We start from the raw sequence: 8,918 nt of genomic DNA, 5'->3' as shown, positions 1-8,918 counted from the left end.
CATAAAAAAAGATTATCTGAACCTCTCTTGGTCATTTAAATAAATATTTGAAGACTAACTGAAATCACCAGGGCAATCAGTGCTGAGCACCCAGTCTTTGCACTGACACTGCTCAGGAGCACCCATCTGGTCCTGGCTTCACAGCAGCGATTCTGTTTTATCACTGCAACACTGTGGTGTCCAGCAAGGAGATTTTAAGAAAATTCTTTCTCATCAAGAATACTTTTGAACCAAAGCTTTGTTGCTGAAGTAAACATATATCCAAGCCCATAGTAACAATATATGATTCTTCCCACAAGTTCTTTTGAAATTGTTAGTCACAATCTATGGAGGAGAAACAATGCACAATAGTTTGCCCCACCTCACACACCAAGCGAGGGCAGAGCCAGGAGCAGAACCCACTCCCAGCACTAACCCTGCTGCTCTGTTGTTGCCCACATCTCTCTGATGACCGTGATTACTTCTAACGCTCAGTGCTCATGGAGATGTATTTTACAAAAAGCCAAAAGACAGTGTTTCTGCTCTTCTTTCATAGGGATGTATGCACATGTGTGTCTGATTATGTGTGCACACATGCAGCAACTCAGTGCATGATCACACACGTGTGCCCGCTGCCGAGCGCCACTATCAGAGCTGCAGCGCGGGCACAGCCATCTGATCAGCCTGGCTGCACAAACACAAACAGCAAATTGTGCAGCCGGCCTTCTGCTGCGGGGCCAAACAAACATGATGAGACAGAAAATGGCTGAAGGGATTTTTCCTGAAATATTGCCCAACAAAGAATCCTTTTCTTTGGCTGCCTGGGCCCCAGAATTACCAAGAGAGTCAGTACTTAGCTCAGAAGGGCAGGTTAATGTTTAATACAATGCAGAGCCCACAGGCTTCAAATAGGTAAGGCATTTGTAGCTTTTCTTCTGTTTCATAAGATTAGTGAGGGAATTTATTGTTCCTGAAAGCAAGGGATTCAGGCTGCTGGCTCAGCCCAGCCACAGCACAGACAGGCACTGCTGAGCCTCCTGCACCAGCCCTGCAAGACAACCCCGCTCTGAGCTGGTGTACATGCCAACTCACACCCTCTGTCCTGCCCCAGCCTCTGTGGGAACCTGCTCTGGATCACGCATCCCACCCTGGCACTCCTGCACTGCACAGTGCTGGTGCTGGTTGTCAGAGGATGCACCAGCCTCATTCATTTCTGTCTGGCAATGTCCTACTTCATGCACATGTGCTATCCCTGCCCACTGAGGCTGCAGCTGCTGAGCCTACCCCAGCTGTGATGCCCTCCCCAGCTGATACATCTCATGGCTTTGCCTGCAGCACATGTTTGTAGCTTCACAGCAGGCACAAAAGGCATTTTCTGTGAGCAGAATGTGCTGCCTCTCCCCCAGTAGCATCCTCCAGGCAAGCACGTTCCCCAGCACGTGGGGGTCCTGCACTGAGATATGCAATCTCCCAAGCTAAACATCATGCAGCGAGCAGAGGAGCGAGAGCCGAGCACCGCCAGCTCCGGCCGGTGGGGCTGGGGCAACGAGCCAGGAGCTCAGCAAAGATTCAGAGAGAGGGAGAGATGGGGGAGGCAGCAGCACCAAGCAATGCATAGTGCAACCAGGAGCACGGAAAGAAGAAAAGAGCGGGCATCTGGGGGAAAAAAATTAGAATCCTGTGGACTAGAATGAAGTTAGACATAAGGGCATGCTGAGCTGTGCAACTGCCACTTCTCCCACTGACTCATTCAATCAAGTTTCCCATCTTGCAAAAGGGGAGGAAAGCTGAGTTTTCCCAGGGTGTGGGGAGGCTGAGCATTGCTCAGTGCTGCCCTGGGGCTCCCAGGCATTGCTGGTAGGCAAAAGGCACTGCTACAGCAGAGCAGAGCTCCCCAGGTGACCAGCAACAAGAAGGCAGAATTTATGCTGCAGAGACCTGCGGTGAGCGCAGAGCAGGGCTGAGGCCTCTCTTTGGGGAACAGTATCTGAGTGATTTAGAGGTGGAAACTCAGGTGCTAGGGCTATAAACCACCCACATCTCCTCCAGCTCTGTTTGTTTTATATATGATCCTCCCAGCAACGTTCTCCTGCCCAATTGCTCTTTTCTGGCTGCATGACTAGGAGAGGGGATGCAAAGTTTTCCACCCTGCTCTCTGCCAGCATCCCATCCTCCCCAGCACAGGGAGGCAGCAGCACAGCATTCAGGTTATCTAAGCAGGAGTTACAGCTCAGGACTGACTTGTTACTATTCAGCATTACAGCTGGAGGAAAATGGGGCCTGTCAGCTCCAAGCTTTGAGTTGGTCTCCTTCAACAACACACCTCCCCAGATCTTTGAGGAGGTGATAGAAATCAGCTCCACAAGCAAAGTTTCTGATAGCGCTCCTGGAAAATACGGGCTCTGCAGAGCACAGCATGCAAAGGTCTCAAGGACTGATGGGCAGTGACCTGGAACTGCCCTGCTCGCTTCTCCCACACCTGGGTGTAATCCAACACAGTTCACTTCCACAGAACCTCTGAGCCATGGCTTCAAGCATAGGCACGCACAAATCCTGTGCCTGCTCCATTCAGAAGCCTGGTTCTCAAGCTTGCAAGGAGGAAATTAAGGGAAAGGGTTATGAAGTGTGTTTGGGGTGATGAATAATGAGGATAGGGCAGCCAGATGTGCCTGAGAGGAGCTCAGGTCCACACGGATGGAGAATCTCTTAGTTAAAACTACGTCTGGCATTTCAGCTAAATCCATGTAACTGAAGAAGTGACCAAAGCCCATCTACCTGTCCTGTGGAACAGGGTACAGTGTTCATCAATTGGCCTAGGGAGAATAAATGCAAAGAACAGATGGGACGTGAGCCACTGCTGGGGAACACAGCTCAGATATTGCCATATTCCAGTTCTGAGCCACTTTCACCAGGGTTTAATGCAGCTCTCTTTCTGCCTGCTCCACAGTAAGAGGACACAGATGCTCAGCTCCTAAACATCAATTCACAGTGCTCAGACACAGGAAGCAAGGCAAGTGTGCTGATTTAAAGCCTCACACATTAGCTTTCTGCTGTTTCTAGGGACTGATTCACTCCATTAGGACACAGCTAGATTCTCTGCAGTCTGAAATGCACGGGGATGAGAGGTATATAACTTAGCAGGGTATTTCCCAACTCCTTTCCCTGTGATTCCATCTGACAATATAGCACAAAGCCCCAGTGTCACAGTACAGTCATATGTGGTCTGGCAGTCATGCTGCTCTCTTCTTTGGGCTGACGGTTATGGTGAGGAAGCAAATAACTTAATGAAGCAATTACTCATATCAAATCAGCAGGTTTTGTTCTTTTCTCCTGCCACAATTATGAGGAACCAGGAAGAATGTCCAATTACTTGGTAATGAAATTCTGCCTTGACTAAGATAACATCTGCTCAACCGCAAGGTACATCAGATGGATATTTCATAGAACAGCCCCTCCCATGGGTAGGGAAGGGAACACTTCAGGTTCACATTAAAGCTGAAGGGTCTATTAACAGACAAAAAGGAGCAGAAGTCAGCACCCATACAGTGGAAGAAAAGTCTCTGGTAGCCTGAGTGAGAGGTCATAAGAGTTTTGCATTCTGAATAGCAGCCACCTCTGAAAATAAAGCTCCTGAAAGTGCTTCATGAGCTGACGTACAGGAACATCCCCCCTAAGGATCTCTGAAATCCCTTGGCTGCTTTCAGAAATGCCAGCTGAGCACTTCTGGAACAAGCTGGAAGTCTGAAAAACAAAAACAGGTCAAAGTCAAACTCTCAAACCCCTCAAAGCTTAATCCATTTGTCACAAATGTACAACCCAGTTTTATGGCTCTTATGGTCTGCGTTCTAGCTGAAACTACAGGAATGAAGCAGGAACCGAGCTTTGCATCAGTCGTGCCCACAAAAGATCTGGATCTCGCTTGCCACCAACTGAGAACACCACTGGTTTTTAATCAAAGCAGGGGCTTGGCCCAAGGGCAAGGGCTCAGCCCGGTGCCTACACTGGGTCAGGCTGGATAATTCAGCTCTGTTTGCACAAGTGCATTTTACAGAAGTGAGCCTGCATCCCTGGGGAGGGAGAAGTGGAGCAGAGGCAGAGTGCTGAGCTCTGAAGAGTTGGGCTGACTCTTCCCACTGTGCTGCACGGAGGCACAAAGCACGGAGCAAATCTGCTGCAGGGGGAGGGGACCACACAGCACCTACTGTAACCTGTCCTCAGAGCAGTAACCAACGCGAGCCTGTGCTAAGCAAAGAGGCACAATCATTTTACTGTTCTCATAACTGCTTTTGCTTAGAGACACCCATAGACAATTAGAGAACAGTACAGTTACGCTTAAAGCTGTGCTTAATCGTCTGCTTGCCATCGTTTATAAATCCATCCCTGAATGCAATTCCCAGTTTGATTCACAGCATATTCTTCAGTGCATGAACTCACACATTTGCTTTCCATATTTGCAAATGCAGTAAAGGCACAAGGTGCCCCTTCCCCTGCTCTGGAGAGGCAGATCCAGATGCAGAGGGGCTCTGCCTGTTGCTTGGAGGGAAGCACTTAACCAAAGCCATGGGGCCTGCTAGAACTGGAAAAGGGGAGAAAAGGAACTGGAAAAGAGAATCAACAACAAATAAAAGCCCACAGAAAACGTGGATAAAGGAAAACCACAGAAGGATCAACAAGAGCCTGCCTATAATCGCTACCAAAGCAATTACAGAATTAGGGAAGATTTATAACAGACTGAAGAGCGGGATACTTGGCACACAACATGGAAAAGCTGTAAGGAGGGAATTCTGTATGCTGGCACCAAGCTCGAGAGCTGCAAGTGATGCAGCCTCAGCAGTTCTGTCCCATACAAAGCAAGCTGAGCTTTTTGGATGTCTTTCCTCGTACCTCTCAGCTTCCAGCTCTAGTTTGGTCCAGGCATCGATTCCAAGTTTTAAAAATGAAAACAAACAAATATTATTTATGCAGAATGTTGAAAAAATATAAGGAGTAATAATAGCCACTGTTTCCTTGATGCCATAAGGCGCTGCAACTTCTAGCTAGTGTTTGCAGCTCTTTTGGGAGGAAATTACTATTATCCAACTTCACAGGTGGGAAAACAGAGGCAGAAAAGAGCTACAGAAAGCAGCTTGCTTAGCCCAGACCTATGGTGATAGTCCTAGACTATTATATCATATAGTACTCAGTATTCCTGGAAACCCGGTGCAGGCTTATCTGTGATACAGTCACCCCGCGTTATCTATCAATGACATCTTTTCTCTTCCATGTTTGCTAAGGACTATTTCACTGTTATTTTCTGTTCTTACACTGACATTGCTTTCTTTCCCATTGCTCTTTATCTTCCATCTATGTCTTTTAGTTCAGTATTAAAAAGGACAATTTTGATTTTGCAATGAGTGACTAAAATAGCCACACAAGTCTTCAGGCAGTGGACAGACCAACCTCTCAAAACGAGTTCACTCATTTCCAGCCATACATGAACAAGCCCTAAGCTCATGCTTAGTCCAAGATTTCCAAACTAGCAGGGTACAAAGACACGTGGAAAGCCCCAGAAGGGCCTAAGGGATTTTCCCCAGTCACAGTGGCAGGAACAAATCTCACAGGCAGAAGAGCTGCAACATGCAGTAGCTTTAAGGGTGAAAATCAGCTTCACCCAAAGCACAGTGGTGCCAGTGCTGAAGCACAAGGGCTGCCTGCACACCCAGCTTTGAGCTGATCAATCAAAGTGAATCATCACTGCGAGAGACAAGCTGAGAGGTAATTTAGCACTGAAACAAGCCTGCTGCTGCTCAGCAGGTAACAGCATGACTGGGATAACGTATCCTTCTCAAAGGGACTCAGAAACAGACTCGAGAAGGAGGGAGCACATACCAGGGCTGCGGGTAGCAGGAGACTCATCATGCACCAGGCCCTCCAAGTTCCACAATTGGCAGTCCCAGTCCTGTTGCAGGAGGTCCCCTTGGAGCCTAAATATCTATTTTCACCTTCTACATTTTTGGAAAATATCCTAAACATTACAAACTGGCTTTTTATTATAATTATTTTTGGAGCATCGATGCTTATAATTTGCAGGCAATTCTTATCTTTCAGAGCTGTATGGCAGCATTAGTGATAAAGTGAACAAGCACAGCCAAGAAAGGGACAGCATTAAGGGTAACTAAGCAAATAGAGCTGGAGATTGCTTCCAGTTCTGTACTAACCATTAGGAAGTACAGGCTTATGCAGGGAAACCATTGCCTGAGCACAACAGAGGGCTCTGCTCTCGCTGCAGGCCTGGCCCTAAACCCTGACCCTGCAGCCTTGCAGCAGAGGCTTCTGACCACCACCAGCATTTCAGTGGGTTTCGGGCTTTAAAGAGTCACATAGGGCTCCATCCAGCTAGAGCATGAATGGTTTCCTAATAGAGATGATTTCAGAGTCTGGAGCGGTTTCAGGAGGAGCTCGGAGCTCACTGCTGCCAGGAACTACGTGAATGTAGCAGCAAGGAATGCTGCTCCCTCCTCTCCCTCTGTGCCTCCATCAGCTCCAAGCAAGGCTGTGCTGAACCGGGTTGGAAAAAGTCAGTTGTCATCCAGGAACCCTGGGGGGCTCCAGCCTCCATTTCCACCCAGGCTGCAGAAATAAATGGTCACCTGCCGGCAGGGTCATGGCACCAGCAAGCCCGCATCTCACCCAGGGGCTAAGGAAAACAGCTCTGCTCCAAGGAGGGGAAAAGAGCAGGAACTATAAAAGGAATATTGTGTAAGTGCTAGTGCAAAAGCCTTCCTGCTGTTGTTACATTTTAATAACTCATACTTCCGAGCGGAGCAGGCTGGAGGCTGCCTGCTGTGACTGCGAACAATGGCACCAGCCAGGCCCGCAGAGGGCTCTCATTCATGGTGTGCCCAGCCAGCTCAGCCTGGCTGCAGCCCCATACTGCTCCCAGCCTTGGCAGCGGGCACGGTGCTGCCTCCTATTATTGTTTCCCTGCCCAAAGGATTCAGTTTTGCTCAGGATTTCATTGTCATCTTGCCCTCTCCAGGCTGCTCTACAGATCAGAAGGACCCCCAGAGGGAAATGCACTAACACAGCCACTACTGAACTTCAGAGTCTCTGTAATGAGCAAAGGATGCCCCATCCCTGGAGACACCCAAGGTCAGGCCGGCCAGGGCTCTGAGCACCTGGCTGAGCTGTACATGTTCATTGCAGGGAAGTGGATCAGATGGCTTTAAGAGTCCCTTCCAACTCAGATCATTCTATGATTCCAACTGGGTTCAGATCCCTGATCCACGTGTATCAAAGTCAAAGTAGAAACGCTACTTTCTTGCTTTCACTTTTCTTTCTCCATTAAGATAGAGAGTACACAAAGTAACAAGAGATACGTTCATGTGGCAACAGTCTTCAGCAGCCAGCTTTCAGGACAGAGTACAGCTGAACTCTAAGGAGAAGCAGACTTGGTACGGAGAGAAGTGGTGGAAGGAATGGTTTACCTGAACTGCTCACAGAGATGCAGCTTCAGGATTTCACTATCTACTTGCCGATCTGAGCCTCACATGGATTCAGTTCTTCCCTGCCCTCCCACCCAGCAATCCATGAGTACCAAAGGCAATTTCAGATCTGGTAAATCAATCATTCTGAAACATTCAGCAAGTTCTGGTTTTATCATCTCTTCAGCCCCCAGCTGCAGCAAACCCTGCAACCTGACCTGTGGTGGCTGGGCCCTGTGGCTGCCTGGGTCCTCCCAAGGCACCAGGCCTAAGATTGCTCGCTCTCATCTCCAACACAGGCTTCAGTGCACAGTTTTTAGCAGTCGCCAGATGGAGCTCTTGCTGGCAATACACCTATTTCTGAAGGCACTTCGATCACAAAGAAATACGGAAAAGGCAGCTAGCAGCGTGGTGCCTGTCTTCACAAGGGCTGAGCATAAATCAGCCCAGTCACTGCCTACAAATCTGAATTCAATGCACCCAGCGCTCAGGAGCAGAGCAAGGTATGCACAAGTAAAAAAAAAAAATACAACAACCCAACCATAAAATGAAAATACTGCTTCTTCTATTAATGCCAAAACTTTTTTTTTAATTAATAATAATGTATGACCAGTGCCTCACCATGCTGATTTAGAGGCTGCTAATACCTGTGGCCTTTTAGCAACATGATAGCAATCCATCCCCGTAGGTTTTCAAGCAGCACATTTGTCTTGCTGCTGAACCATGCCCATTTCATTGACACTTCAACTTATCTAACCACAGAAGCAGCTTGCCCCATGACAAATTACACCACACACACACACCTAACATTTCTGGAAGGATATGCCTCTTCCAAGAAGCCACAAGCACTTGCAAACCTATCTTATTAAATAGAGGAAGAAAGCAGTGCATGCGGCTGCCAGTTATAATTGAAATCATTTTAATAATTCATACCTCATTACCTTGCCACATGGCAGTTCAAAGACCACCTCCTAATCCTTTAACCCTTTTCTCCTGCATCCTTTGGTTTGATTTTGGAGTTTAATCAGGGAAGAAACAAAATGGGGAACACTCATCAGCACTTGCCCTTGGGAACAAAACCCAGGGGACGCGGCAACTATGGGATCTTCATGCCCTTCCCCCACCCTCTAGTTTTCCTGATTGATCCATTGCTGCCAGATAAATCAGAAAATAAGTTAGTAAGCTGTTATACACCCCAAACTACTGGCCGAAGGTGGAACTGCATGGTGGTGTGTCTAGGTTACTACACCACTCAGAGCAAGGGGAACTCTTGTTATTTAACCATTTCGCTCTGTTCTTAAAAGACCACGATTTTTTTTTTTTTTTTAAGGTTTTGAAAGTTTCTTGTTGCTCCCTTAGCCATCTGGGGAGATACTGTGTGATATCAGTTTACTATTTCTATCCTACACAGTGCAAGCAAAGTAAAGTCTAAAATTATTTATGGCTGCAAGCGTGGTCCTGTTCACTTATGAAAGG

The sequence above is a fragment of the Numida meleagris genome, chromosome 17 (genome assembly GCF_002078875.1).
Source record: "Numida meleagris isolate 19003 breed g44 Domestic line chromosome 17, NumMel1.0, whole genome shotgun sequence".
Classification (NCBI taxonomy): domain Eukaryota; kingdom Metazoa; phylum Chordata; class Aves; order Galliformes; family Numididae; genus Numida; species Numida meleagris.
This window is presented reverse-complemented; position numbering follows the sequence as displayed.